Source organism: Eleutherodactylus coqui, chromosome 3 (assembly GCF_035609145.1).
Source record: "Eleutherodactylus coqui strain aEleCoq1 chromosome 3, aEleCoq1.hap1, whole genome shotgun sequence".
NCBI classification, from domain to species: domain Eukaryota; kingdom Metazoa; phylum Chordata; class Amphibia; order Anura; family Eleutherodactylidae; genus Eleutherodactylus; species Eleutherodactylus coqui.
Genome location: NC_089839.1, coordinates 251,065,996 through 251,088,356, shown reverse-complemented (window position 1 = coordinate 251,088,356; position 22,361 = coordinate 251,065,996). Strand labels below are relative to the sequence as shown.

The following is a 22,361-nucleotide window of genomic DNA, read 5'->3' as shown; positions in this document are numbered from 1 at the left end:
TAAATGAGTAATATTTGTCATTTCTAATTATTACAGATTGGTTACATGATATGTTAGCATTAAAGTGTCTTTCATTTTAGTTTAGCTTTAGCGTTTAGTTTCTATTGAGATCCATTCAACAATTAATATACTAGTAGAATGAATGTTGACTTGTTGCATTCCACATTTGAAAACAGCTGGGATATCACAATTTGAATGATAATATGCTTTATAAGGATTCCAGATTATATATATCTAAATACATTTTGTTGAAGGTTTTGTTGTATAAAGGGGTTACGTATGGAAAACGGGTTGTCTTGAAGCGAACATTTTAAACCCTTACTCTATGGTCAGCTTCAAAAGAGTTTATTCGTATTTGCATACAAATAAGCACCACATATTTGCGTAACAAATGTTGCTTTATTGGGCGCACATCACATATATATTGCTGTTTTTTGCATGCGCACAAGTGAGTACAGGACATGCGCAAAACCCAGCAAAATAGTATGCACTGATGCTCCCAGCTATTGAAATGGCTAATTAGTCTAATGCGTTCCAGATGTGTTCTTTTCCTGCACAGTTACACCTACGTGCACATTTGTACATCCCCATTGACTGCTATGAGGACTTTAAGTGCACAAAAATACAGCATGTTGTGTTTTTTTTTTGGGGGGGGGGGATGCAAATACACCCGTGTGAAGTTGGCCTAAGGGATTATGTGCACAGATATTTGCAAATTCTTACCGTATGAATCCATCCGATTTTGCAAGCCATTTACCTGCTGTTTCTGTGCGATTCTGTGTGATTTTTAGTTTGATGCATGTGTTTTTCGCATGCCTTTATAAAAAAACATGTGTGAAGAGGGCCTTATGTAAATTTATTAATTGAATTATAATATGAATTATGATATGTTTTCTGTGCTTATATAATATTCCACCTGTATGACACAATGCCAACTTTCTTATGCTTCAGTGAAGTCTTAGTTTTATGTATGCTTAAAAAAAAAAAAAAAAAAAAAAAAAATTAAGGGATTAAAAGATTATCTGGAGCTGGCATACCGTGAGAAAGGCAAACACCCAGTCTAGTTCTAGTAAATAGAATGTTATGGAGTGGTTTAAATGAATGAACACGCACTGAAGCCGGACAGCGCTCCCAGTTGATGTATTATTACTAGTTTTTTCCCCTGCAGCTAGGGCTTATTTAAGGGCTTTGGCAGTAGGACTTCCTACTGTCAAAGTTGCATTGCTTTGCACGAAAACTGCGTTTTTGTGCGAAGTAAAAATCACTGTCCAATCTTTCGACGGTGCGAATTTTTAGCGCTGGTGAAAAACGGACATGTGACCACTTTTATTGGAAAGCGATAGTTCTAATAGAGGCATTTTTAAATGTACCTATACATGCATAAAAAAAATTGCTCATCTTACTGAGCCCTAATGGTGTCCTCAATGTTGAGAAATACAGGCAGATACTTATCCATCATGTAATACCACCAGGGAGGCATCTGATTGGCTCCAAATTAATTCTGCAGCAGGACAATGACCCCAAGCATACAGTAAGAACTATTTTCAGTGTAAAGAATGTAAAACGAGTCCTGAAATTGATGGTATAGCCCACACAGAGCCATGATATCAACACTTTTGAGGAAGCCTGCATCCACAGGCTAGTTCTGCAAAATGTTTTGAACAATCTCCCTTCCAAGTAATTTCAAAAACTGTGTGCAAGTGTATCTTAATATAATTGATGCCATTTTGAAGGTAAAGGCTGGTCACACCAAATATTAATTTGATTTAGATTCAGACTTTGCTCAATAATGTAACATTTTGTTAATGGACCAAAAAAGTATTAATTTTTTAAAGCATTTTTTCCACACCTGTCTAAAAAGATTAAAAAGTATATATGCAGGGTGGTCCGAAGGTATGGGGACACCAGAATAAATGGAAAATGGTGGTTGGGAATACCATCCTGTATTTTGCATGTTGCTAAGGAAAAGGGGGCAAATCTGAGAGGGGTGGTGTCCAACATAGTGGCCATTTTACAAGCCTTCATCTTGGAACCAAATTAATATTTTTAAAAGACTGACTTTCATATCTGATAGAAAATTTGATGAGGAATCAATTGTCAGTAAATGCAGCCGGCTTTCTAGCTTATCAGATTTCCCATTCTTTATGCCCTTGCTAAATGGATTATCTGTTTTATTTAGACAGTTTTATTTCGATGTCCCGTATATCAATGGTCAACCTTTCACCCTATTTAGATTGTAATGGTTTGTTTCTTGCAAGTCTGCCATACCTCAGTAAATTACTGTGACATTCTTGTGCTTGAGCGTGTTAGTCAGGAAATATTGGTGTGGGGTCTTGATACATAAGAATATTGTGGGGGGTGTGGTTTGGCTAGCAGTGGGAAAGGAAGGTCCCCCCCAGGAGCTCGTGCATGGGGAGGGCTCTGAGACGGAATCCTGCAGTCCTGTAAATTTTGTGAACATGGCAGCCATCCTTCAAAAAGCAAGGGGGGCTCCTGAAATTCTTTTTGAAAATAACAAAATCCTGCTCTTTCAAGACTTGGCACCAAGCACATTGGCCAAAAGGCATATCCTGAAACCTCCCACGGACACCATGAGAGTGAAGAAACTTCCGGTCAAATGGCTTTACCCCTTATGCCTTGCTACCTTTAAAGAAGGCCAGCAGATCATGATTAGATCCCTGGAAGACCTAAAGGGCGTCTAGAAGAAGATGGGAATTCCTCCTATTGAAATTCCTCTTTGGCTACCAGTCCAAACTCAAAACCAGATACATCAACTTACAAGGGCAGAGGGAAGGAGTCTCAATTCAAAGACCAAGACATCCAGAAATACTTAGACTCTTAATCATCATCTCTGATATTAGTTCCCATTGTTCCCTCATGTGGGCTATCGTGGCCAAAGTTATATTTACTTGTCAAAGATATTTAACTATTATCTAAAACTATTATGTTCTTGTTTTTTCTTTGGCTTTTCTCCCAAGTATCAGGAATGACAGAGTTGTCTCATGCTTTGTGGAAAGAACTCTCTATGAAACCAAGGACACAGAACTTCTAGTTGTCTTGGCAATCAAAGAAACTGTGAGTTGGAATATTTGCCCCAATAGGGATCTATCAGCTCAAAGAATGGGTAATATTCCCATTCAGATTTTGGGTCCACTTGGCCTCCTTCTGGCCGGGGTCCCTGGTTCCTCTGTGGGCCCTGCCTTTGCGAGGCCGCTGGGGGGGGTGGGGGGATAGAGGGAGGCTCTGACCAGATGGATACAAATGTTTTGGCAACTGTCTGGCCACCTATGCTTGTGCTGGGAGAATACTAAGGGTCTTGGTACTGACCTGATGGTTTTTCACAGCTAAAGTTGAAATTAAGATCTGTTTAAAGAATTTACCAAACACAAGGTAAATAACAAACACAAGTAATACATTTAAAAGTTAGTGTTGAAGTTTTACTAGAAAATAGAGGGACTCAACACTAGGTAACATAAAACAATTTTTTTTCTCACAACCATATTCTAAACTAAGGTCTGTTTAAGATTTTACTTTATCAACCAAGAAATTAATAACAGACACGATTTTCATAATTTTCAAAATACTATTGAAGTTTTATTATGAAAATATCAATTAAGTCTCGGTGGTCTACTCAAAGTCTATGAAGTATGTCCACCCCCTCCCCCCCCCCCCCCCCATTCACACAGGCAGGGGTTGGAGCCTTGGTCGGATCTTTTCATTAAGTGATTAAGTGCACAAGTTAAGGCGCTGAGAAGACAGTCTTCCCCAGTTAGGTCCTTCTCCTGTCCGGGTACCTTTAAACTGTTTTACTCGCCGATTTTCAAGACAAGTCTTTTATACAGGTTTTTTTTGTCAACGAGACAGGCTGTCAATTAATCTCAACATCAAAGATTGATGTAAAACACATTAAATATGTGAAATACACTTAACATGACCAATATTAAATACACATCTTTTAAAGTTAAAGGAATGAACACTCCCCAAAAGAGGAGCTGAATTTTTTCCCTACTAAAAAAACTAAAATCAGAAATAGTGTTTTTACAGAAGACTCATCTAAGACACAACCATATACGTAAACTCACTTCCTACGCCTTTAATCAATGGTTCCATAGCACATATTCTTCAGCCTCAAGAGGGGTTTCAATCGCGATTGGGAAAAATATCCCCTTTATACGTCCACTTCAAAAAATTGACCCTAGTAGCAGATGCATCTTTTTAAAGGGCACAATAGCTAATAGGGTTTCCTTTGCTACCCTTTATGAACCAAACCAAAATCAGATCCCGTGGTTAATTTGCACCCTGGAGAGATTAGCAGAATTCGCAATAGACCCCTCCAGAGACACTACATCAACTGTATAATCAATTCCCCATAAACAAATTCGCAAACTAAAATGAACTTTATCTGAACTGAACCTCCAACACGCATGGAGGATTTTACACCCTGAAGACAAAGAATACACCTTTTTCTCTCACATACACTCAACCTTTCATAGAATAGATTATCTGTAGAGATGAGCGAGCATACTCGCTAAGGACAATTGCTCGAGCGAGCATTGCCCTTAACAAGTACCTGCCCGCTAGGAAGAAAATGTTCGGGTGCCGGCAGGGGGTGGGAAGTGGCGGGGGAGAGCAGGGGGGGACGGAGGGGAGATCTCTCGCTCCCTCCCGCAACTCACCGCTCACCCGTGCCGGCACCCGAACCTTTTCTTCCGAGCGGGCAGGTACTCGCTAAGGAGAATGCTCACTCGAGCAATTGTCCTTAGCGAGTATGTTCGCTCATCTCTAATTATCTGCTAATATCTGAAAAACACATTCAATCTGTCAAAGAAGCGGACATTAGTCCTATAATGATTTCAGACCACGCACCAATATCTTTGTTATCCCCAATACATAATTTCCCTCTTAGAGAGTGGACTTGGTGCCTAAATTGCACATTAATAAGTAATGACAAACATTGCTCCACACTCTCTGGGAAATTAGAAGAATTTTTTTAAATTAATAACACCCCAGACATCTCTACCCCGATCCTCTGGGAATCGCACAAAGCATTTATTAGAGGAGAATTGATAGCCCTGGGGTCAAAGGTTAAGAAACTAATAGAAAAGGAAATAAATTCTCTGCTAGCACAGATCTCAAGCTTAAAAAATACACAAAAACTCTTAAAATAAAGACACCCTCCAAGAATTGAAGTCTTAGAGAGAAACTTAAAAATAGTCTCAACATAAAGGCTGCAAAGACTTTTTTCTCCTCCAAAAGATATATATGCATGGAGACAGGGGTTCAAAAATCATGTCAAAATTATTTAAAAAAACAAAAAGAAAAAGCCTTTGCTTCAAAATAAAAACATCAGGCAGCATAGCAACATCTACAAATGACATAGCCACTGATTTTGAAAAATTTTACAACCTCTCTACAGACACCCCAACGGAGGACCACAGCCACACTGCTACTACAACGCTAGCTTTCTTAGAAACTCTCAAACTACCTACATTATCTAACGAGGATAAATCTAACCTACTCAATCCATTCACCACTTCTGAAGTGGAAAACGTGCTTAAAGGGGTTGTCCCGCGCCGAAACTGGTTTTTTTTTATTCAATAGGCCCCCCGTTCGGCGCGAGACAAACCCGATGCATGTGTTAAAAAAAAAAAGGATAGTACTTACCCGAATCCCCGCGCTGCGGCGACTTCTTCCTTACCTTGCTAAGATGGCCGCCGGAATCTTCACCCACGGTGGACCGCAGGTCTTCTCCCATGGTGCACCGTGGGCTCTGTGCGTTCCATTGCCGATTCCAGCCTCCTGATTGGCTGGAATCGGCACACGTGACGGGGCGGAGCTACGAGGAGCAGCTCTCCGGCACGAGCGGCCCCATTCACCAGGGAGAAGACCGGACTGCGCAAGCACGTCTAATCGGGCGATTAGACGCTGAAATTAGACGGCACCATGGAGACGAGGACGCTAGCAACGGAACAGGTAAGTGAATAACTTCTGTATGGCTCATATTTAATGCACGATGTATATTACAAAGTGCATTAATATGGCCATACAGAAGTGTATACCCCCACTTGCTTTCGCGGGACAACCCCTTTAAGTCTATCCCAACGGAAAGAGCCCAAGACCAGACAGACTCCCAATCATTTACTACAAAACATTCTCCAAACTACTTCTCCCAATCTTCACAGATCTATGCAACTCACTTCTTTCAGGGGCAAGTCTCCCCAAACAATCCCTGGAGGCATTTATAACTCTAATACCAAAACATTGGAGCAACAACTGCCCTATATCCTTATTGGATGTAGATCTTAAAATTTAAGCAAAACTTATAGCCCAATGTATATTCCCTTTACTTACCAATTTTTTCCACCCAGATCAGGTGGGTTTTGTCCCACGCAGAGAAGGGAAATTCAATACATTTCATATCATAAATGCCATTCATTATGCTAAAAATACCAAAATACCATTGGAACTTCTGGGAACAGATGCCGAAAAGGCCTTTGATAGAGTGAGCTGGGACTTCATGGTAATCTCGTTAATAAAATTTGATCTTCCCAAACAATTCATAACCGCCATCCTTACTTTTTACTCAAATCCTTTAGCCAGAATCCACATAAATGGAACTCTCTCAGATTCCTTCCCTATCCCAAATGGGACCAGAGAAGGTTGCCCACTATCCCCTACCTTGTTTGTATTAGTAGTGGAGACTATTACAACAAATTAGACAAAACACCAACATACAGGGACTGAAGGCTGGAAACCTTACACATACTACAGCTGCACTCGCAGATGACCTTCTTATACTAATGACTAGAGATGAGCGAGCACCAAAATGCTCGGGTGCTCGTTACTCGAGACGAACTTTTCGCGATGCTCGAGGGTTCATTTCGAGTAACGAACCCCATTGAAGTCAATGGGCGACCCGAGCATTTTTGTATATCGCCGATGCTCGCTAAGGTTTTCATTTGTGAAAATCTGGGCAATTCAAGAAAGTAATGGGAACGACACAGCAATGGATAGGGCAGGCGAGGGGCAACATGTTGGGCTGCATCTCAAGTTCACAGGTCCCAGTATTAAGCCACAATAGCGGCAAGAGTGGGCCTCCCCCTCCCAACAACTTTTACTTCTGAAAAGCCCTCATTAGCAATGGATACCTTAGCTAAGCACCACACTACCTCCAACAAAGCACAATCACTGCCTGCATGACACTACGCTGTCACTTCTCCTGGGTTACATGCTGACCAACCACCCCCCCCCCCACGACCCAGTGTCCACAGCGCACACCAAACTGTCCCTGCCCAGCCTTCAGCTGCCCTCATGCCACGCTACCCTCATGTCTATTTATAAGTGCGTCTGCCATGAGGAGGAACCGCAGGCACACACTGCAGAGGGTTGGCATGGCTAGGCAGCGACCCTCTTTAAAAGGGGCGGGGCGATAGCCCACAATGCTGTACAGAAGCAATGAGAAATCCAATCCTGTGCCACCTCCATCTGGAGCTGCACACGTGGGCATAGCAATGGGGAACCTATGTACCACACACTATTCATTCTGTCAAGGTGTCTGCATGCCCCAGTCAGACCGCGTTTTTTTATAAATTTATTTACATAAATAAATCCCATTGCATTGCCCATCACAGCTGAGGTAATAATGTCATGTTTAATGCAGGTGGGCTTCGGCCCACACTGCATGCCCCAGTCAGACTGGGGTTCTTTAGAAGTGGACACATGTAGTTACAACTCCCTGTGGACCCACAGCATGGGTGGGTGCCAGGAAGCCACCGGCGGTACATAAAAATATCCCATTGCATTGTCCATCACAGCAGAGGTAATAATTAGAGATGAGCGAACACCAAAATGTTCGGGTGTTCGTTATTCGAAACGAACTTCCCGCGATGTTCGAGGGTTCGTTTCGAATAACGAACCCTATTGAAGTCAATGGGCGACCAGAGCATTTTTGTATTTCGCCGATGCTCGCTAAGGTTTTCATGTGTGAAAATCTGGGCAATTCAAGAAAGTGATGGGAATAACACAGAAACGGATAGGGCAGGCGAGGGGCTACATGTTGGGCTGCATCTCAAGTTCACAGGTCCTACTATTAAGCCACAATACCGGCAAGAGTGGGCCCGCCCCCCCCCCCCTCCCAACAACTTTTACTTCTGAAAAGCCCTCATTAGCATGGCATACCTTTGCTAAGCACCACACTAGCTACAACAAAGCACAATCACTGCCTGGATGACACTCCGCTGCCACTTCTCCTGGGTTACATGCTGCCCAACCGCCCCCCCTCCCCCCCACAGCGCACACCAAAGTGTCCCTGCGCAGCCTTCAGCTGCCCTCATGCCACGCCACACTCATGTCTATTTAGAAGTGCGTCTGCCATGAGAAGGAACCGCAGGCACACACTGCAGAGGGTTGGCACGGCTAGGCAGCGACCCTCTTTAAAAGGGGCGGGGCGATAGCCCACAATGCTGTACAGAAGCAATGAGAAATAGAATCCTGTGCCACCGCCATCAGGAGCTGCACACGTGGGCATAGCAATGGGGAACCTATGTGCCACACACTATTCATTCTGTCAAGGTGTCTGCATGCCCCAGTCAGACTGGTAATATGTACCTTAACAGTAACCGCGTTGGTGGTAATGCGGTGGTGACTGCGGACCTAGTAGCACGGTTGTATTTTGTTGGTTTTCGGAATGCGGCCAGGATTAAGTGGGCCGTGGCGGGGGGATGGTGTGGGGGCTCTCTTGTTGTGTCGGTAAAGGTGAAATTCTTGGACTGCCACCAGACGAACCAATGCAAAGGCATTTGCCAAGAATGTTTTCCCTGTTGGAAGAGGAGGGGGATGTTTTTGAGGCACTACGTGTCCTCTCCACGTGTCCGTGGTTATATGCACCTTAACAGTAACCGCGTTGGTGGGAAATGGTCTCGCCGCCATCATGTCTTTGGGAAGCCTCTGTTTCCACACCCCAGAGACATACCATTAGCAGCGGTATAGGCAGAGCCCAGAATTCGTAACATTTCAGCCGTAGCATTAGGACAGGCCCCACTAACATATCAGTAGCAGCATTATAGGAGGAGCGCAGTCTTCGTTCCATGTCAGCAATAGTAGCACTCAAGACAGGCCCCAGTAACAATTCCGAAGCAGCAGTATAGCGGGAGCGCAGTCTTCATTCCATGTCAGCAATAGTAGCACTCAAGACAGGCCCCAGTAACAATTCTGAAGCAGCAGTATAGTGGGAGCGCAGTCTTAGTTCCATTTCAGTAGCCTTAGTATAGCCAAGGCCCAAATTACATTTATGTAGCTAAAGTGTAGGCCAACCCCACACACCTTTCTGTACCATGAGTGCAGGCGAAGAACCTACAAATTGCTATGATTACACTGTAGGTGAGGGCCCCAAAAAATTGGTGTACCAACAGTACTAATGTACCTCAGTAAAAATTGGCCATGCCCAACCAAGATGGCAGGTGAATCGCTTTGGTTAATGTGGCTTAAGTGGTAACTAGGCCTGGAGGCAGCCCAGTGTAACGAAAAATTGGTTCAAGTTAAAGTTCCAACGCTTTTAAGCGTATTGAAACTTATAAAAATTGTTCAGAAAAATTATTTGAGTGAGCCTTGTGGCCCTAAGAAAAATTGCCCGTTCAGCGTGATTACGTGAGGTTTCAGGAGGAGGAGCAGGAGGAGGAGGAGGAATATTAGACACAGATTGATGAAGCAGAAATGTCCCCGTTTTGGATGGTGAGAGAGAACGTAGCTTCCATCCGCGGGTGCAGCCTACGTATTGCTTACGTATCGCTGCTGTCCGCTGGTGGAGAACAGAAGTCTGGGGAAATCCAGGCTTTGTTCATCTTGATGAGTGTTAGCCTGTCGGCACTGTCGGTTGACAGGCGGGTACGCTTATCTGTGATGATTCCCCCAGCCGCACTAAACACCCTGTCCGACAAGACGCTAGCCGCAGGACAAGCAAGCATCTCCAGGGCATACAGCGCTAGTTCAGGCCACGTGTCCAGCTTCGACACCCAGTAGTTGTAGGGGGCAGAGGCGTCACCGAGGATGGTCGTGCGATCGGCTACGTACTCCCTCACCATCCTTTTACAGTGCTCCCGCCGACTCAGCCTTGACTGGGGAGCGGTGACACAGTCTTGGTGGGGAGCCATAAAGCTGGCCAGGCCCTTAAAGACTGTTGCACTGCCTGGGATGTACATGCTGCTCGATCTCCGCACCTCCCCTGCTACCTTGCCCTCGGTACTGCGCCTTCTGCCAGTAGCGCTGTCGGCTGGGAATTTTACCATCAGCTTGTCCACAAGGGTCCTGTGGTATAGCAACACTCTCGAACCCCTTTCCTCTTCGGGAAAGAGTGGGCAGGTTCTCCTTATAGCGTGGGTCGAGCAGTGTGTACACCCAGTAATCCGTTGTGGCCAGAATGCGTGCAACGCGAGGGTCACGAGAAAGGCATCCTAACATGAAGTCAGCCATGTGTGCCAGGGTACCAGTACGCAACACATGGCTGTCCTCACTAGGAAGATCACTTTCAGGATCCTCCTCCTCCTCCTGCTCCTCAGGCCATACACGCTGAAAGGATGACAGGCAATCAGCCGGTGTACCGTCAGCAGCGGGCCAAGCTGTCTCTTCCCCCTCCTCCTCATCCTCCTCATGCTCCTCCTCCTCCTCCTGTACGCGCTGAGAAATAGACAGGAGGGTGCCCTGACTATCCAGCGGCATACTGTCTTCCCCCGCCCCCGTTTCCGAGCGCAAAGCAGCTGCTTTTATGGTTTGCAGGGAATTTCTCAAGATGCATAGCAGAGGAATGGTGACGCTAATGATTGTAGCATCGCCGCTCACCACCTGGCTAGACTCCTCAATATTACCAAGGACATGGCAGATGTCTGCCAACCAGGCCCACTCTTCTGAAAGGAATTGAGGATTGCCCATGTTGGAGTTGGTATTCGACTATAGCTCTACGTTGTTCATAGAGCCTGGCCAACATGTGGAGCGTAGAGTTCCACCGTGTGGGCACGTCGCACAGCAGTCGGTGCACTGGCAGCTTAAAGTGATGTTGCAGGGTGCGCAGGGTGGCAGCGTCCGTGTGGGACTTGCGGAAATGTGCGCAGAGCCGGCGCGCCTTTACGAGCAGGTCTGACAAGCGTGGGTAGCTTTTCAGAAAGCGCTGAACCACCAAATTGCACCAACCATGGCACGTGCGTGAGGCTGCCGAGCTGCAGAGCCGCCACCAGGTTACGGCCGTTGTCACACACGACCATGCCCGGTTGGAGGCTCAGCGGCGCAAGCCAGCGGTCGGTCTGCTGTGTCAGACCCTGCAGCAGTTCGTGGGCCGTGTGCCTCTTCTCTCCTAAGCTGAGTAGTTTCAGCATGGCCTGCTGACGCTTGCCCACCGCTGTGCTGCCACACCGCGCGACACCGACTGCTGGCGACATGCTGCTGCTAACACATCTTGATTGCGAGACAGAGGAGGAGGAGGAGGGTGCTTTAGTGGAGGAAGCATACACCTCCGCAGATACCACCACCGAGCTGGGGCCCGCAATTCTGGGGGTGGGTAGGACGTGAGCGGTCCCAGGCTCTGACTCTGTCCCAGCCTCCACTAAATTCACCCAATGTGCCGTCAGGGAGATGTAGTGGCCCTGCCCGCCTGTGCTTGTCCACGTGTCCGTTCTTAAGTGGACCGTGGCAGTAACCGCGTTGGTGAGTGTGCGTACAATGTTGCGGGAGACGTGGTCGTGCAGGGCTGGGACGGCACATCGGGAAAAGTAGTGGCGACTGGGAACTGAGTAGCGCGGGCCGCCGCCTCCATGATACTTTTGAAGGACTCCGTTTCCACAACCCTATACGGCAGCATCTCAAGGCTGATGAATTTTGCTATGCGGACGGTTAACGTTTGAGCGCGCGGGTGCGTGGCGGCGTACTTGCGCTTGCCCTCCAACAGTTGCGCAAGCGACGGCTGGATGGTGCGCTGAACTACACTGCTGGATGGGGCCGAGGACAGCGGAGATGAGGGTGTGGGTGCAGGCCATGAGGCGGTAGTGCCTGTGTCCTGAGAGGGGGGTTGCAACTGAGATCAGTGGCAGGTTGGGGCACAGGGGGAGAGGCAGGGGTGCAAACCGGAGGCGCTGAACGGCCTTCGTCCCACCTTGTGGGGTGCTTGGCCATCATATGTCTGCGCATGGTGGTGGTGGTGAAGCTGTTGGTGTTGGCTCCCCGGCTGAGCTTTGCGCGACAAAGGTTGCACACCACTGTTCGTCGGTCGTCAGGCGTCTCTGTGAAAAACTGCCAGACCTTAGAGCACCTCGGCCTCTGCAGGGTGGCATGGCGCGAGGGGGCTCTTTGGGAAACAGTTGGTGGATTATTCGGTCTGGCCCTGCCTCTACCCCTGGCCACCGCATTGCCTCTTGCAACCTGCCCTGCTGATGCCCTTGACTCCCCCTCTGAAGACCTGTCCTCCTGAGTAAGCGTTGCACACCAGGTGGGGTCAGTCACCTCATCGTCCTGCTGCTCTTCCTCCGAATCCTCTGTGCGCTGCTCCCTCGGACTTACTGCCCTTACTACTACCTCACTGCAAGACAACTGTGTCTGATCGTCATCGTCCTCCTCACCCACAGAAAGTTGTTGAGACAGTTGGCGGAAGTCCCCAGCCTCTTCCCCCGGACCCCGGGAACTTTCGAATGGTTGGGCATCAGTGACGATAAACTCCTCTGGTGGGAGAGGAACCGCTGCTGCCCAATCTAAGCAGGGGCCCGAGAACAGTTCCTGAGAGTGTTCCCGCTCCTGAGCAGGTGTCATTGTAGTGGAGTGAGGAGGCTGGGAGGAAGGAGGAGCAGCAGACAGAGGATTCGGATTTGCAGCAGTGGACGGCGCAGAACTGCGTGTTGACGATAGGTTGCTTGAAGCACTTTCTGCCATCCAGGACAGGACCTGCTCACACTGCTCATTTTCTAATAACCGTCTCCCGCGTGGACCCATTAATTGGGCGATGAATGTGGGGACGCCAGAAACGTGCCTCTCTCCTAATCGCGCAGCAGTCGGCTGCGACACACCTGGATCAGGAGCTCGGCCTGTGCCCACACCCTGACTTGGCCCTCCGCGTCCTCGGCCGCGTCCACGTCCTCTAGGCCTACCCCTACCCCTCAGCATGCTGTATTACCAGTGATTTGATTTCACAGGCAGGAAATAAATTGGCGCAAGACTGCAGCCAAGTATAATTTTTTCCCTTTTTTGAAAACGAAAGGCCCCACTGCCTCTAGTGAATGAATAATCTAAGTTTAATAACTGTGCTGTGGCCCTGCTAGTGTGGCACAGAACGTGAGGGTAGCAGAGTTATTAACTCTGGCAGAGCAGGTATTTTTTTTCCCAATTAAGGAAAGCAAATGGCGAAGCCAGGAGTAAAACGTAGCTGGGTGCATCTGATTGTTAAACGTTGCACACGCAGCCGACACGTGTCCACCGCCCTTAGGACGGACAGAGGCAGGACAAATACAATTATTTTCAGTTTTTTTCCACCAAAAGGCAACACTGCGTATATTCAATGAACATGAGAAGTTTAATAACTGTGCTGTGGCCCTGCTAATGTGGCACAGAACGTGAGGGTAGCAGAGTTATTAACTCAGGCAGAGCAGGTATTTTTTTTCCCAATTAAGGAAAGCAAATGGCGAAGCCAGGAGTAAAACGTAGCTGGGTGCATCTGATTGTTAAACGTTGCACACGCAGCCGACACGTGTCCACCGCCCTTAGGATGGACAGAGGCAGGACAAATACAATTATTTTCAGTTTTTTTCCACCAAAAGGCAGCACTGCGTATATTCAATGAATAATAACTGTGTTGTGGCCCTGCCTACACAATTCTTTCCCTGCAGTATCAATGGAGGGTGCAATGCTCTGCAGAGGCGATTTTGAGAAGAAAAAAAAAATGCAGCACAGCTAACAGCAGCCAGCACAGTACTGCACACGGTTAAATATGGCCCTAGAAAGGATCGTTGAGGTTCTTGAAGGCTACACTCACTCCTAACACTCTCCCTGCCTATGCACCACTTCTGTCCCTAATGCCGGGTGCAACGCTCTGCAGAGGCGATTTTGAGAAAAAAAATAATTGCCACTGCTAACAGCAGCCAACACACAGCTATCAATGGCCCTAATAAGGACCTTTTGGGGGTCTTGAAGCCTACACTAACTACCAATTCTTTCCCTACAGCAGCTCCGGTACAAACAGCACTGTCCCTCATCTAACTCACACGGCATCTGAGGCGAGCCGCGGGAGGGGCCGACTTTTATATTCGGCGGACACCTGATCACCCCAGCCACTCACAGCAGGGGGGTGGTATAGGGCTTGAACGTCACAGGGGGAAGTTGTAATGCCTTCCCTGTCTTTCAATTGGCCAGAAAAGCGCGCTAACGTCTCAGGGAAGGAAGTGAAAGTAACCCGAACACCGCATGGTGTTCGTTACGAATAACGAACATCCCGAACACCCTAATATTCGCACGAATATCAAGCTCGGACGAACACGTTCGCTCATCTCTAGTAATAATGTCATGTTTAATGCAGGTGGGCTTCGGCCCACACTGCATGCCCCAGTCAGACTGGGGTTCTTTAGAAGTGGACACAGATGCATTTACAACTCCCTGTGGACCCACAGCATGGGTGGGTGCCAGGAAGCCACCGGCGGTACATAAATACATCCCATTGCAGTGCCCAACACAGCTGATGTAACGTCAGCTGTAATGCAGGTGGGCTAAAAATTAATTTGATTACACTGTAGGCGAGGGCCCCCAAAAATTGGTGTATCAACAGTACTAATGTACCTCTGAAAAATTGCCCATGCCCAACCAAGAGGGCAGGTGAAACCCATTAATCGCTTTGGTTAATGTGGCTTAATTGGTAACTAGGCCAGGAGGCAGCCCAGTTAAAATAAAAATTGGTTGAGGTGAAAGTTTCAACGCTTTAATGAGCATTGAAACGTCTAAAAATTGTTTAGAAAAATTATATGACTGAGCCTTGTGGGCCTAAGAAAAATTGCCCGTTCGGCGTGATTATGTGAGGTTTCAGGAGGAGGAGCAGGAGGAGGAGGAGGAGGAATATTATACACAGATTGATGAAGCGAAAAGGTCCCCGTTTTTGATGGGATACAGAACGATGCTTCCATCCGCGGGTGCAGCCTACGTATTGCTTAGGTATCGCTGCTGTCCGCTGGTGGAGAAGAGAAGTCTGGGGAAATCCAGGCTTTGTTCATCTTGATGAGTGTTAGCCTGTCGGCACTGTCGGTTGACAGGCGGGTACGCTTATCTGTGATGATTCCCCCAGCCGCACTAAACATCCTCTCTGACAAGACGCTAGCCGCAGGACAAGCAAGCACCTCCAGGGCATACAGCGTGAGTTCAGGCCATGTGTCCAGCTTCGACACCCAGTAGTTGTAGGGGGCAGAGGCGTCACGGAGGACGGTCGTGCGATCGGCTACGTACTCCCTCACCATCCTTTTACAGTGCTCCCGCCAACTCAGCCGTGACTGGGGAGCGGTGACAGTCTTGCTGGGGAGCCATAAAGCAGTCAAGGGCCTTAAAGAGTATTGCACTGCCTGTGCTGTACATGCTGCCTGATCTCCGCGCCTCCCCTGCTACCTGGCCCTCGGAACTGCGCCTTCGGCCACTAGCGCTGTCGTATGGGAATTTTACCATCAGTTTGTCCGCCAGGGTCCTGTGGTATAGCAACACTCTCTAACCCCTTTCCTCTTCGGGTATGAGAGTGGAAAGGTTCTCCTTATACCGTGGGTCGAGCAGTGTGTACACCCATATAATCCGTAGTGGCCAGAATGCATGTAACGCGAGGGTCACGAGAAAGGCATCCTAACATGAAGTCAGCCATGTGTGCCAGGGTACCTGTACGCAACACATGACTGTCCTCACTAGGAAGATCACTTTCAGGATCCTCCTCCTCCTCCTCCTCCTCCTCAGGCCATACACGCTGAAAGGATGACAGGCCAGCAGCATGTGTACCCTCACCAGTGGGCCAAGCTGTCTCTTCCCCCTCCTCTTCATCTTCCTCCTCCTCCTCCTCCTCCTCCTCCTCCTCCTCACCGCGCTGAGATAGACAGTAGGGTGCTCTGACTATCCAGCGACATACTGTCTTCCCCCGGCACTGTTTCCGAGCGCAAAGCGTCTGCCTTTATGCTATGCAAGGAACTTCTCAAGAGGCATAGCAGAGGAATGGTGACGCTAATGATTGCAGCATCGCCGCTCACCACCTGGGTAGACTCCTCAAACTTTCCAAGGACCTGGCAGATGTCTGCCAACCAGGCCCACTCTTCTGAAAATAATTGAGGAGGCTGACTCCCACTGCGCCGCCCATGTTGGAGTTGGTATTCCACTATAGCTCTACGCTGCTCATAGAGCCTGGCCAACATGTGGAGCGTAGAGTTCTACCATGTGGGCACGTCGCACAGCAGTCGGTGTACTGGCAGATGAAACCGATGTTGCAGGGTGGGTAGCTTTTCAGAAAGCGCTGAACCACCAAATTAAAGACGTGGGCCAGGCATGGCACGTGCGTGAGGCTGCCGAGCTGCAGAGCCGCCACCAGGTTACGGCCGTTGTCACACACGACCATGCCCGGTTGGAGGCTCAGCGGCGCAAGCCAGCGATCGGTCTGCTCTGTCAGACCCTGCAGCAGTTCGTGGGCCGTGTGCCTCTTCTCTCCTAAGCTGAGTAGTTTCAGCACGGCCTGCTGACGCTTGCCCACCGCTGTGCTGCCACGCCACGCGACACCGACTGCTGGCGATGTGCTGCTGACACATCTTGATTGCGAGACAGAGGTTGCGTTGGAGGAGGAGGAGGAGGGTGCTTTAGTGGAGGAAGCATACACCGCCGCAGATACTACCACCGAGCTGTGGCCCGCAATTCTGGCGGTGGGTAGGACGTGAGCGGTCCCAGGCTCTGACTCTGTCCCAGCCTCCACTAAATTCACCCAATGTGCCGTCAGGGAGATATAGTGGCCCTGCTCGCCTGTGCTTGTCCACGTGTCCGTTGTTAAGTGGACCTTGGCAGTAACCGCGTTGGTGAGGGCGCGTACAATGTTGCGGGAGACGTGGTCGTGCAGGGCTGGGACGGCACATCGGGAAAAATAGTGGCGACTGGGAACTGAGTAGCGCGGGGCTGCCGCCGCCATCATACTTTTGAAGGACTCCATTTCCATAACCCTATACGGCAGCATCTCCAGGCTGATAAATTTGGCTACGTGCACGTTTAACGCTTGAGCGTGCGGGTGCGTAGCGGCGTACTTGCGCTCAAACACTTGCGCTAGCGACGGCTGGACTGTGCGCTGAGAGACATTGGTGGATGGGGCCGAGGACAGCGGAGGTGAGGGTGTGGGTTCAGGCCAGGAGACGGTAGTGCCTGTGTCCTCAGAGCGGGGTTGGATCTCTGTGGCAGGTTGGGGCACAGGGGAAGAGGCAGCGGTGCAAACTGGAGGCGGTGAACGGCCTTCGTCCCACCTTGTGGGGTGCTTGGCCATCATATGTCTGCGCATGCTGGTGGTGGTGGCTCCCAAGCTGATCTTGGCGCGACAAAGGTTGCACACCACTGTTCGTTGGTCGTCTGCACTCTCAGTGAAAAACTGCCAGACCTTTAAGCACCTCGGCCACTGCAGGGTGGCATGGCGTGAGGGGGCGCTTTGGGAAACAGTTGGTGGATTATTCGGTCTGGCCCTGCCTCTACCCCTGGCCACCGCACTGCCTCTTGCAACCTGCCCTGCTGCTGCCCTTGCCTCCCCCTCTGAAGACCTGTCCTCAGTAGGCGTAGCAAACCAGGTGGGGTCAGTCACCTCATTGTCCTGCTGCTCTTCCTCCGAATCCTCGGTGCGCTCCTCCCTCGGACTTAATGCCCTTACTACTACCTCGCTGATAGACAACTGTGTCTCATCGTCATCGGCCTCCTCACCCACTAAAAGGTCTTGAGACAGTTGCCGGAAGTCCCCAGCCTCGTCCCCCGGACCCCGGGAACTTTGCAATGGTTGGGCATCAGTCACGATAAACTCCTCTGGTGGGAGAGGAACCACTGCTGCCCAATCTGAGCAGGGGCCCGAGAACAGTTCCTGGGAGTCTGCCCGCTCCTCAGAATGTCTCATTTTCATGGAGTGAGGAGGCTGGGAGGAAGGAGGAGCAGCAGCCAGAGGATTCTGAGTTGCAGCAGTGGACGGCGCAGAACTGTGGGTGGACGATAGGTTGCTGGAAGCACTTTCTGCGATCTACGACAGGACCTGCTCACACTGCTCATTTTCTAATAAAGGTCTACCGCGTGGACCCATTAAATGTGCGATGAATGTTGGGATGCCTGAAACGTGCCTCTCTCCTAATCCCGCAGCAGTCGGCTGCGATACACCTGGATCAGGAGTTCAGCCTGTGCCCACACCCGGACTAGGGCCTCCGCGTCCTCGGCCGCGCCCACGTCCTCTAGGCCTACCCCTACCCCTCAGCATGCTGTATTACCAGTAATGCAGAAACACAACGCGGTAATTAAATGTGCCGCTTATTGGCCTGTGGTTGGAGGCTGAGTTCGCTTACGGAACGCCAGGAAATAATTTGGTGCAAACCTGCTGTAACACTTAGCTGGCTGCGTATGATTTTGTAGAACTACTACACCCAGCATACATGGACCCAGAACACTGAGCACAGTGACAGGCAGGCCAAATAGATTTTTTGCCCAATATTTTTTAGAAAAGGCCCACTGCGTATATTCAATCAATAATATATGTCTTCTGTCCCTGCCTCCACACTTCTGTCCCTGGAGTATTACTGCAGGGCGCAATGCTCTGCACGGCCGATATACTCCAAAAAAAAAAGTGCAACACGGCAAAAAGCAGCCTCCACACTACTGCACACGGTTAGATGTGGCCCTAAGAAGGACCGTTGGGGTTCTTGAAGCCTACACTAACTCCTAACACTCTCCCTATAGCAGCTCCAACACGATAGCACTGTCCCTCAGCTATGTTACAATGCATCTGAGGCGAGCCGCGGGAGGGGCCGATTTTTATACTCGGGTAACACCTGATCTCGCCAGCCACTCACTGCAGGGGGGTGGTATAGGGCTTGAACGTCGCAGGGGGAAGTTGTAATGCCTTCCCTGTCTTTCAATTGGCCAGAAAAGCGCGCTAACGTCTCAGAGATGAAAGTGAAAGTAACCCGAACATCGCGTGGTGTTTGTTACGAGTAACGAGCATCTCGAACACGCTAATACTCGAATGAGTATCAATCTCGGACGAGTACGTTCGCTCATCTCTACTAATGACCAACCCCAAAACAGCATTTGCAGAAATCTTAGAGATCTTTGACCAATTTGGAAAATTTTAAATTTTCAAGTTAATTTTGAAAAATCAGAAGCCTTAAACATCTCCACATCAGCTAACATAGAAGCAACTATACAAAGACAATACCCCTTCAAATACCCCTCATCTAACATTAAATATTTAGGTACTTTTTTAACCTCTGAACCCTCTCAACTCTTTAACCCCTTAATGACGCGGACCGTTTTTTCCCCCATATTTGTTTTTTCCTCCCCCCTTTAAAAAAATCGTAACTCCTTCATTTATCTATCAATGTCACTGTATGAGGGCTTGTTTTTTGCGGGACGAGTTGTAATTTTCAATGGTGCTATTTAATGTCCATATAATGTACTGAAAAACTTTTTAAAAAGTTCTAAAAGTGGAGTAAAATGAAAAATAAAGCGACATTCCGCCATCTTTCAGTGCGTCTTGTTTCTACGGCGCACAATCTGCAACAAAAATGACATGATAACTTTATTCTATGGGTCAGTACGATTGCTACAATACTAAACTTGTATAGGTTTTTTCTACTGTACTAATCTTCTTTTTTTTTTTTTTTTTTTTCTTCAAAGACATTTAATTTTTTTCAATTATTTTCTGCCACTATCTTCTGCGCGCAATAACTTTTTTATTTTTCTGGCGTCGTGGTTGAGCAAGGGCTTTTGCGGGATGTCCTGTAGTTTCCATTAGTACCAATTCGGAATACATAAGACTTTTTGATCGCTTTTTATTGCGTTTTTTTCTGGGAGACAGGGTAACGGAAAGTGCATTTTTGGCGTTCTTTTTTTTTTTGGACTACGTTCAGCGTGCAGGGTAAATAATGCACTACTTTGGTAGATCAGACTTTTACGGATGCGGCGATACCAAATATGTATTTTTCTTTTTGATTTTATTATAGATATGGCAAAAGTGGGGTGATTTTAACTTTTATTACTTTCTTTTTTTTACAATTAATAAAACGTTATTCATCTTTTTTTACTTTTCTTTTAAGTCCCCCTGGGGGAGTACAGCATCCGATGCTTTGATCGCTCCTGCAGTATGACGTCATACTGCATTCTGACAGGCAGCCTATCAAGCCACCCCCCTCAAGACAGCCCGGGGGTCTTTCAGAAGGCCCCCGGCAGCCATGACACCTGCACGGCTCCCCCGATCTCACCGCGGGAGGGATGTTCGGGGGATTTAAATGGATTTGGTCTGCCACACTTTTTTTTTACTACAAAGCAATACACATAGATAAATGAATCTCCTTAGTTGATCACAGACTGGATTCACCCTCAATTAGCATAGAAAGAGCATGGTCAAACCAGGAAGGACTATCTTTTTTGGTCCAATGATCTTTCTTTGTACAGAACTTAAACACTCAGCCCTATTACAATGGGCACAATTAACATTATGTGCTACCTTAGGACAGAAAATGGCAAGCGCTGGACTACATGACAATTTACGATATTATTAGAGATGAGCGAACGTACTCGGATAAGCACTACTCGTCCGAGTAATGTGCTTTATCCGAGTACCGCTGTACTCGGGGCTAAAGATTCGGGGAGCGCCGGGAGGAACGGAGGGGAGATCTTTCTCTCCCTCTCTCCCGCCCGCTCTCCCCTGCTCCCCGCCGCAACTCACCTGTCAGCAGCGGCGCTCCCCGAATCTTTAGCCCCGAGTACAGCGGTACTCGGATAAAGCACATTACTCGGACGAGTAGTGCTTATCCGAGTACGTTCGCTCATCTCTAGATATTATCAAAGGGGCTAAAATTATAAACCTGGATCATATTACCACATTCATAACAAGTAGCCCTTTAGACATTTTAAAAATACTAAGCATATTTAGCCCCCCCAAAAAATCCACAGATGGAGTTTTGTGACAGACCAAGAGACTCATTTTGGTTTGAAACATATTTATCTCTACCTGAACGACCTTGAAGGCTCATGACACACCTTTATAAGGGTTCATTACTGAGTATTTCACCCAAAAAACATGGTTTTCTAGAGTCTGGGAAAAGGAACTAGGTGTCACTTTAAATAAAGAAGACACCAGGAGACTCCTAAACAATTCACATGTATTCTCAGCCTGTCCGAATACAGGAGAACTCGCACAAAATCATCACTCGTTGGCACAAAACTCTTGATACATTATTCAAAACTAACCTATTACACACAGACACGTGCTGAAGGTGTGACTCACACAAGGGAAACCTTTAATGGCATTGCCCAATAATTAAACCTTTTTGGCCACAGATTGTGAAACACATAAACAAAATATGCGAAACCTCACTTGTTCTCTCACCTGAGGAGGTGCTACTGTGGATGCCCTCTAAACAGTTAAATTCCTCAAAAAAACACTAACCTACTATTATGATTTCCGCAACAAAACTACTCATACCGCTTTTCTGGAAAAATAAAACAATACCTACATTGTCCCACTGGAGGGATAAGGTGTCTCAGATATACCGTTTGGAGGAGATTGATGCATGGGAATCTAGTTCGAGATCTACATTTTTTTCAACTTAGACACCATGGGTACTATATCTAGAAAAACAATCCTCATAATATATCTAACACACTTAGGCCTCGGTCAGACGGGCGTTTTTTCATGCGATTTGCGCATGCGCATGCGATCTGCGCATATATAGAACCATTGCTTCACAATGGGATCGGACACATGGCCGCTTTTTATGCGGTTGTCTGATAAATTATAGGACACGAGGAATCGCAGATCGCTCCTATCTGGGTTTTGCGATTCCTTGTGTTCTATATATGCACTCAATGGGACCGGCGGCAGCAGCGCCGACCCCATTGAGAACATATACTACAAAGATCATTCTCCTCTGCCACAGCTGTAACAGCTGTTCGCCCATTGAATTCAATGCAGCCAGCAATACAGCCAGCTCCATTAAAAGCAATGGGCTGCCGGCAAGCGCAGGATGAATTTTCGGGAAGGGCTTAAAAATATAAGCCCTTCCCTGAAAATCATCCTAAAATGTGTAAAAATAAAAAAATATATATATACTCACCTTGTCCCTGCGGCCGGCCGGCCGTTCTCCTGAACTGCTCTGTGT

General features: G+C 47.9%; 1 protein-coding gene across 2 annotated transcripts in view; it reads left to right on the top strand.

Moving 5' to 3' along the window:
• Positions 1-22,361, top strand: part of LOC136621640 (dimethylaniline monooxygenase [N-oxide-forming] 2-like) — a 63,277-nt gene that overhangs the window by 600 nt on the left and 40,316 nt on the right. The window contains exon 1 of one of the 2 annotated variants that reach the window (XM_066597279.1): positions 3,056-3,075. The exons of the other annotated variant lie outside the window; for it this stretch is intronic. The gene's annotated coding sequence lies outside the window, so the exon portion shown is untranslated. Of the gene's footprint in view, positions 1-3,055; positions 3,076-22,361 lie in introns of those variants that run through there. 2 annotated transcript variants of the gene reach the window in all.